A 10,000-nucleotide genomic window follows, 5' to 3' on the forward strand; every position below is an offset into this window, starting at 1 on the left:
GAGAGGGGGGATGGAGATACTAATACTAAAAATACAAAAATGAGCAATTAACTTTTGGACACACCTAAAACGAAGTGACCCCCTCTTGTACCATTATCAAGCCCTGCAGTGCCAAGAGCTGAGGAGCATCAGGAACCCCCTTACACAGCTGGTCCTGAGGCTGAGTCCACAAACCTGCTCTCTTAACACACCTCAGGAACAGAACTCATCACCAATCAGAATAAATCAAATTACTACACAGCTAAAACAAAACTACATCACCTATTGGAAAACACAAACAAAAGCACAGAGCAAAATGCAGTGCTATCTGGCTCTAAATCGACAGTACACCATAGCAGATTATTTGAGCATGGTGACTGATCAACAACTAAAAAGAACCTTGACAAAATACAGACTGAGTGAGCACAGCCTCGCTGTTAAAAAGGGGAGGCACAGGAAAACCTGGCTTCCTGCAGAGCAAAGGCTGTGCTGTCATTGCACCCTCAGTGAGCCTGAAACTGAGTTGCACTTCCTCACCAAATGTGAAAAATATAAATATATTAGAGAAACGCATTTTAAAAAATTTGAATTAATAACAAAAGGCTTTCTCGTACTACCAGATACAGAAAAACTACCAGTCCTACTAGGGGAGGACTCAACAAGCTGTGAGCTAGCAGCAGCATATGTTGCTGCCTGCCACAAACTGAGGGACAGTGAGTGACAGTCACCTGACATGTTTACGCCGTAATATTTGATGTTTTATTTTACGATGATATTTTGTATGTACTTATATCTGTTTGTAATCCATGTTTATGTTTAATATTGCTTTGGCAACATGTAGAAGTCATGCCAATAAAGCCATTTTAATTTAATTTAATTGAATTGAGAGAGAGAGAGAGAGAGAGAGAGAGAGAGAGAGAGAGAGAGAGAGAGAGAGAGAGAGAGAGAGAGAGGGAGAGAGAGGGGAGAGAGAGAGAGAGAGAGAGAGAGGAGAGAGAGAGAGAGAGAGAGAGAGAGAGAGAGAGAGAGAGACAGAGATAGAGACAGAGAGAGAGAGGTATGCAAATCAAATTAAGTGCGGTGAATTAATTTACGTTAAGTTAAGTTGAACCTTTATTAATCTCCTTGGGGGACATCCGTCCTCTGCGTTTGACCCGTCCTGACCCTGTAGGGGCCGAGAGGCGCCCGGGGACCACCTCCCAGATGCAGTGCCGGTACCTTCGGTCAAGGACGACGTTAGGAAACCTAGCATGCGTGTCTTTTGGTACAATTGAGAGCGCGAGGTGAAGTAATTTATTTAGCCAACAAAGACTCTTTTTTTCCCCCTTTTGTATAGGCTCTATATCTCCCAGATGCCCAAACACGCTTCAAGGTTGTTTGCGTTTGTGTTTAGTTTGGTTGCTTGGAAGAGCATATATTACATTTGACATCTGTGTTTGTTATGCGACATACACACGCACGGTTACCCACTGTGTGTGTGTGAGTGAGTTACTTAAAGGGCCAGACCCGTCTTTTTGACATGTGGATTCCAAGTCGTTCTCGACCTCGATACACAAATCACAGTGCGGCTGTTTTTTTCATAATCTTTTACTGAAACAATTTTTTTTTTTGACAATTCACCACATGAACAAGATAAACACCACATAAACCGTAAGGTTATGTATATAACCAAGTTCTATGAGTTATGGTGACGCTCAGCATCAAACTGCACTGTACTTCACTTCGTGCACAAGCACTGAATAAAAAATTCCACCATGTACCTTTACATCCCAACATTCGTCTGGCCACACCCCATCCGCTTACCTTCATAAGCAGGTGTGTGGTCACCTACTCGCCTCCTTCCCAAACTTTCACCACAAGGCGAGATCAAGGGCCGCAGCGGCGTCTGATGCTGAGCGTCACCATAACTCATAAAACTTGGTTATATACATAACCTTACGTTCTATTTCGTTATGGATCTCGCTCAGCATCAAACTGCACAAGGGAGGCTGAGCGATAGCCATAGCCCGACAAATGTACCCCGCTGAGGCCCCCCACAACCATCAGACCGGGGAGGACCGAGCCCCCCGACCCTCCCTAATGGAGGATACCCCCCCAATTGGAGGCTTACGGGAGGGAGACGGATCCGACCGTGCGAAGAGGAACTCAAGCAACCCAACGCACTGGGTGAGCAGACCGTGGCTTGACCCCACGACTACACACACGCACAACCCGCATGCCACCCGGGAACGAACGGAAGGAACAAACCTCGTTACTGCCCCCAAAATCACGGGGTCAAGAGCAACCCAACCCTGTGGCAAGGCTGTAGCAGCGGAGCGCGAAGGAAGACCCAGACCCACCGAAGGGACTGGATCCCCTGGAAAAAGGGGGCCCGGAGAGGTCAATGACGCCAGGCATCAAGACCCCACCAGGCGGTCACTTAGTGACACCGCCCCCCACATCGCCAGCGTATTCGGATAAGGCCCCTCCAAGAGCGGGCCCTTTCCCCCCAATAGCACACCGCCTGGCACACTGACCCTGCAGAACAGGCAGTCAGCATGGCCGTAAGCACTCAAAAAAGGTTAACCAACGGAAGCAGGCAGCAAACCGGGGAAACCAGGCAGCAGGCTGTAACCTGAGCCTGGAGCACTGCGGACGAGACAGGCGCCAAAGGAGTCAGCTGAAAACATCCCCCCCGGCAGAAGGGGCGTATGCTGGCGTTGTTGATCACCATGACAAAGCCTCCATCAAAAAAAAAACACCCAGAGGGGTCGAGGCAGAGAAGGCTGACATGATTGGCAGACGTCATGAACGTGCAGGGGCACACTCAACCGGGCAACCCGGGAGTTGACACTGCTCAAACATACCAGGGAATCAACTACCCTCTCGGTAGAGACGGTGGTTGTTCCTATATCCCCTCAAGAAAAAAGGGTTATCCCAAGCCTACGGTATCAACGAAACCGGGCCGGGCCCGGCGGCTCGGGAAGCACACAGGGTTACCAGAGGAGGTCCAGAAGACCACCCCAACAGCCCCCTCTTCGCCATGCGTGAGAGAGGAGCGAAAGAAATGAGAACCAGTCCCTTAGGATAGTGCCAGGTACAACGTGTACCCAACCAAGGATCTCCATAACCCCTAATCCTGTGACACCCGGGCCGACCCGGCATTTTTCCCCCCCGAAAAAAGCACAAGTCCCTCAGGGTACCAGAACAGCAGATCTGCATCCTCGGCGGACAACGGGTTTAACTGACCTGGACCAGCGCGACCAGACCAGTCCCGTGTCCTAACCACGCCGACATGCCCACTCCAGAAGAGGGGGTAGGTATGCGTGTCGATCTAAAACATGAAAAGAGGGCGCCACCCAGACGGTCTCATTTGGACCGTGCTCAGTGGCCCACCCCAAGGGCGTGAAACCCCTCTACCTATGTTCTGATCTATTCCGTTAACATCCCCCAGATATGAACGAGAATTCATCGAGACAACCTAGTAAACTGGCGCTCGGAAGAGACAAAACTCCATTCCAGTTGCCCTATAAAAGCGCTGTTTTAATAACAAGCAACCAAGGCGCACTTAGCCCCTGCGTGATTCTTTAACAGAAACACACCGAGCCAGCACTATGTATGCGTCGAGAACCAAACACATCAATGGATAGTCTAGCAAGACACCAAACATTGTTCCTCCAAGTCGCCTGGGAGAACGACACAGAGCCGTCGTGCTTCATGTTCCTTCCTCTTTTTATTTAAAAAAGAAAGAAACACAGACTGACATGAATCCCACGTGACGCAGCTGAGGGTAAATTTTTTTACATTTTTACATCCCACCACCCTCGCCATAGGGAGGAGACGGAAATCCCCAGAGAGACTTCCCACGCGAGCTGTATAGATAGAAAAGAATATATTGCAACATTGAGCTATGTAATATTTGGGTTAGGGCTCTCCGAGGAGGAGGCACTGAACCAATACACACTCAATAATCGAATTTAATCGAATACATACACAATAGAGCAGAACTCCTTTTTGAAGTTCTACTCACCTTGACAATCTGAGGAGGAGGCTCTGAACTCTGAGGAGGCTCCCTCACAGGGAAGGAGAGTCCGAACTCACAGAAGGCCCGAGGAGGAGCTTCGTGAGGAGGAGCTCTGACAACTCCCTGAAACAGATCCATAACATGGACCCGAACAACCCACGGAAGTCTTACCAACAGAGACGCGCTCAGTGACGTACTCTATGGCGGGGGAATTTCCGCGGTGCACACGCCCAATCTTCCAGGGCGTGGGACCAGGAAACTCCCCCCCCCCCCCCCCCCCCCTCTTACCCTGTAACGTGCCGAACAGCAACGTGACAGGAACCTTGAAGAACAGGTGGTTTTACCCCTGACCAACAGAAAAAGGGGAGGAAAGGATTACCAGTTCACCCCTTTACGACCCCTCACCCATGATACGATGTAACAACAAGTAGAGCATGACCCAGTCACAGCATGCTACATGAAGTATCTAACAGCTTCACATAGCTCATGTGCTAACCTGCTATCTGATTTTTACTAAGGAAAAAACACAGAATAGAGAGGGCCCCCTTTAAGAGCCCCGGTTCCAGACTTATGCCCCTTTTCCACTGCATGGTACCTACTCGACTCTACTCTACTCTACTCGGCATTTTCGGTTTTCCATTACCAAAGTACCTGGTACCAGGTACTTTTTGGGTACTTTTTGGGTACTTTTTTAGTCCCTGCTCTGTTGAGGTTCTTAGCGCGTGCCAAGCGAGTAGAACTAGTACCAGAAAAGTCACGTGAAAAACTGCAGACCACTGATTGGTCAGAAGAGAGACGCGTCACTGGTTGGAGAGTCTGAACGAAAACAGAAAGCCGCCATCTTGAATGGCTTGCGTAGGATGTCATTATGTTTGCAGCACGAAACAAGTGCAATAAAAAAGGATACAGTCACTGTGTATTCTGCCTCATTTATTGATGAAACAAAACCGACATCAACACAATTTGCACAAGAGTTTAGTCTGACAAAAAGATCGCTGATTAGTTACGCTTGTTGTTGGGGTTAGGGACGTGAGTGGTAACGTTAGTTAGCCTAATGCTAACGTTAGCAGATAGACACGAGAGGCTAGGTAACGTTAAAGCTTGTAGAATAGACACAATGAGAGGTAACGTTAGCGTTAGCAGAATAGACACAACGAGAGTCTGGTTAATGTTGTTATTGATTGATTGATTGAAAACTGTGTTTTACTCTGGCTTGCCAAGCTCATAGCCCCTTTCGTGACTGTGATGCACCGAGTGAATCCACAGTCACTTGCTCCTCAATAGGAAACCAACCTAGATTTACCCTGAAGGACTGGTTCTGGCCGAACCGTTCGTTATACAAGTATCACAGAGACATTCCAAAGGTACTCACAGTTGCACGAGGGTTTCGGACAGAGATACGGGATGGTTTGAAAGCTCTGCGTTGCTAATAAACATTTTAAATATTTTTTATAAACTGCTCAACACTGCATTATTTCCGGCGTTGGCTGCCTGGTGTGATCACAGCGCATGCGCATCATGCACCCAACGCCGGAAATAATGCCGTTTTGAGCAGTTTATAAAAAATATTTAAAATGTAAATCTAGGTTGGTTTCCTATTGAGGAGCAAGTGACTGTGGATTCACTCGGTGCATCACAGTCACGAAAGGGGCTATCAAGCTCACGGACATAGCTATGCTGGAGCTCTCATGCTGATCACCAGCGGCCCCGCCTCCCCACATGGAGACAAACTGAGTACTTACTACTTAGTACCTGCAGTGGAAAAGGAACGAAGTAACAGGTACCTAAAGCGAATAGAGTAGAGTAGAGTAGAGTAGAGTAGGTACCATGCAGTGGAAAAGGGGCATTACACATGTGCTTCTGTGGCCAACCTAACCCAGTTGTAGATCACAAGACACACACAACCCTTCATCACAACAAAAAATGGTAAAAGTACACTATTGCTACAGAGGAACGCCGTTTTTCATAACGAGAGAATACAGAATCCTCGATTATGTATTGGCCACAGGCCTTGCTAAGCACACATGATAAGTGACCAAACAATCTTTTCTTTAGGAAAATATAGTTTCTCAAGCGGAAAGCACAACCCCAGCAATTATGCTGAGGGTTACATCGTATCCCCACAAACACAGTGACACAATATATTGTAAACAACATGTCTGAAAGGAGGGTGGGGAAGCCCCAGGGAACCGGGGGATCACCCCTCCTTCCTTACCCTTGATACGACCAAGTTGAACAGGTAACCCTGTTAATATGTGAACACACTGTTCATTGTCATTACAGGCTGAGAAAAGAATTAATTCCTCAATCACATGTCACTAAGCATAGCTTTATAGGTTAAATAACCCCCTTAGTTGTGAGTTCACGTTACATGAACACACATGTTCTTATCACAACTAACCAGATCATTTTTACATATGTAAACAACAACCCGATTTGTATGGAGAGAGAAGCTATACCAGTGACAAGACAATTCACACACAACACGCGTCGTATCCTCAATGTATTGCAGCAACACACGTTTTGGAAAACATCGTTATTACAAAACATGTAGAAGGGAAGGAAAGAAGAAGTGTTTAAAGTCCGGTCGGGACCTTCCTACCCTGAGCGCAGGCCAGGAGAACTGCAATCTGGTTAACGGGACACCGAAATTGAACACAGCATCTCCTGTGTCGGTGACGAGGGTAGCGTCGCTGCGCCACCCAGCCGCTACGTTTCTCCATGTTGACGCAGACCTCGCTGGCAGGGCTCCCGGTGTAGATTCGACTAACATCCTCTGTCAAAGATGACGTCGTAGTCAGAGTGTTTAAGGCATGTTATAGTCATAGAAAACGTTCAACAGTGTAGCATTAAGCTAACAGCCGTCCGACTGATAGCAACAAGCTAACGTTTACTAGCCTGGTAAACACAGCGAGCTAACGCCGCAGCTAACAGCTGACTGGCTAACACAGTAGGCCACAACTAGCACACCAGCTAAGCAGCTATCCGACTGATAGCAACAACCTAACGTTTACTAGCCTGGTAACACAGCGGGCTAGCGCCGCAACTAACAGCTGACTGGCTAACACAGTAGGCCACAACTAGCACGTCAGCTAAGCAGCTATCACCTGAACTGTACACAACGACATAACAAGCCACACTTCACACAGGCCGCTGTCCAAGTCCCTCCCCTAAGAGGGAAAAGAAAAAGAATGTCAAAACACAGTTTTCAACGGTGATCCAGACATACAGCGGGGCCAGCACAGTTCCCATTTCGGGCTGCAGCCGACTTTGAGCATGGAACTCCCGATAAAGAAGATCCTATGCCCACATTTCCTCGTTAGGGTATACTTTAATTTTTATATGAAAGGTGGGGCCTGCACGGGACAGAGAAGCATCCGCTCGAGAATCCTGGGTTCACCAGGACCTGGTCGCGGCCCACTAGATTGACCATCATGGGCGTCAGACCAAGATCCTCCGACCGCCGTTTAAGCCGAGCAGAGGACCCCAGCCTGGAGTCTGCGTTTCGTAAATTGTCAGCTAACCCCCACAGCATCAACAACAACCAGAGCTCGCAAGCAAAACAGTACGTACCCATCCTTGAAAACAACCGCTTCTCACAACAGTCGGTGCTTCCCACAGTCCAGCTGTGTGGCCGGAGGGCAACCCCATCCAGCCGCAGCAAGGAGGACTGTAGCTGGGGAGCATGTCAGCGGCGTGAGCTCCTAATACGAAAAAGCCATTGAAGGTCGGAATGATCATCATCTTCCAGACACTCCAGTAACGAAGACAATATCGCCGTATTTTCTCGAAAATAGTGAGAGAGAAAATAAAGATATGATGTCAACGTATCTTCCCGTTCTTTTGTTTTCCAACTTTCTTCTACTAACAACCTCGTCAAGTGGGGATCTACCGAAGGCACTTCCTTGTGGTGAAAGTGAAGAAGGAGGCGAGTAGGTGACCACACACCTGCTTATGAAGGTAAGCGGGTGGGGTGTGGCCAGACGAATGTTGGGATGTAAAGGTACATGGTGGAATTTTTTATTCAGGGCTCGTGCACGAAGTGAAGTACAGTGCAGTTTGATGCTGAGCGAGATCCATAACGAAATAGAACTAATATACTAACCTACACTGTAGCACTCAACACTTTGATGAACATTGTTACTCAGCTGATAGAGTTGTGCCCTTCCTGATGACTTGTGGTACAGAACTTATAAGTCGCTTTGGATAAAAGCGTTTCAGCTAAATGACTAAATGTAAATGTAAATAAACGTGTGAAAGTCACATCACACACCTGCCGCTCCATCATCCGAGGTGCGTTTATTTTCCATTTGAGACGTTTCGTGGGTTTATGTGGTGTCTATTAATTATTATTAATTCATATTAAAATATTGTATAATACAGTGTATAACAATATAATAGTGTAGTATAAATAGTATGATTTAGTTATAGTATAATCAAATAAAATAAATACAATTATATAGTATAATAGTAGTATATAGAAGTATAGAATAATACATTGTATAAATATATAGATAAATGTGTGTGTGTGTATAAATGAATGAACCTCAGTAAATATGCAATTTAACTGATAGATACACAACATTTATTGTGTTGATGTTTCCATTTCTGCTAAATAATTATGCAAATGTTGTTTGGTTTGGTAAACATTGCACTATGAACTGTGTGTAGGGGCAGGTAGTGGTACAATAAGAATTTTCTTCTTCCTGTTCCTTTCGGCCATGGAATTTTGTGGATCGCTCTCAAAGAGCACGGGAGGCTGCAATTCGAAACTGCATGGCCCCCGTAAATGTCCAACCCCCCCCCCCCTCCCACCCACCCACCCACCACCTCCTAATGTACAGTTTCCTCCCCCTCGTATATATATTTACTGTTAGGATCTCTGTTAAACAGTACTGTATGTTTGCATATCTTGTATGTCACAAATGTAACAGTACTACCCAGTGGCGGACTGGCCATCGGGACGTTCGGGACGAATCCCGATGGGCCGGAACCAAAGTGGGCTGGTCAAAAAAAAAAAAAAAAAAAAAAATTATAATTTTTTTTTTTACTTTTTTTTTTTTTACTTTTTTTTTTTTTGCCAGTGTGTGGGCCAGTGTGTGGGCCACTAATGTGGGCCGGTGTGTGGGCCAGTGTGTGGGCCAGTGTGTGGGCCAGTGTGTGAGTCGGTGTGTGGGCCACTAATGTGGGCCGGTGTGTGGGCCAGTGTGTGGGCCGGTGTGTGGGCCGGTGTGTGGGCCAGTGTGTGGGCCGGTGTGTGGGCCAGTGTGTGGGCCAGTATGTGGGCCGGTGTGTGAGTCGGTGTGTGGGCCACTAATGTGGGCCGGTGTGTGGGCCGGTGTGTGGGCCAGTGTGTGGGCCAGTGTGTGGGCCAGTATGTGGGCCGGTGTGTGGGCCGGTGTGTGGGCCGGTGTGTGGGCCAGTGTGTGGGCCAGTGTGTGGGCCGGTGTGGGCCAGTGTGTGGGCCAGTGTGTGGGCTAGTGTGTGGGCCAGTGTGTGAGTCGGTGTGTGGGCCACTAATGTGGGCCGGTGTGTTGGCCAGTGTGTGGGCCGGTGTGAGGGCCGGTGTGTGGGCCGGTGTGTGGGCCAGTGTGTGGGCCACTAATGTGGGCCGTAGGGTTGCCACCCGTCCCTTAAAATACGGAATCGTCCCGTAATTGGAAACTAAAAGACCCGTTCCGTATTGAACTGATACGGGACGCCCTTTGTCCCGTATTTTAAGGTTGCCAGTTTAGTGAGAGAAATAAGCCAGCCGACCTACAAAAACAAGCAAAATTGTGTCCAAAAGTTGCGGAAAATAAACAGACTTGGCAACTCTGGTATGATGGGCGTGCGCTCAGCAGCTCACCGACCAATGAGAATTAGCGATTTCGCGTTGCTAAGAAGAGTTCTGTGCCGTTGTGCCAATCCTCCGTCTGCGCGCTGCGTGATTTCTTTTCGAAGACGCTTTGAAAATGTCTACAGCAGACACTGTGACCTTAAACTTTAAGTATGACTAAATGCTTTCTTGACTATATA

General features: G+C 47.7%; 1 protein-coding gene across 1 annotated transcript in view; it reads right to left on the reverse strand.

Moving 5' to 3' along the window:
• LOC311226694 (ras-related protein Rab-38-like) overlaps positions 1-10,000 on the reverse strand; it is a gene marked incomplete at both ends in the record, with an annotated part of 40,353 nt that overhangs the window by 29,258 nt on the left and 1,095 nt on the right. The gene's annotated exons all lie outside the window — the stretch shown is intronic.

This window comes from Notolepis coatsorum, assembly GCF_963971535.1.
Source record: "Notolepis coatsorum genome assembly, chromosome: 4".
Taxonomy (NCBI): Eukaryota; Metazoa; Chordata; class Actinopteri; order Aulopiformes; family Paralepididae; genus Notolepis; species Notolepis coatsorum.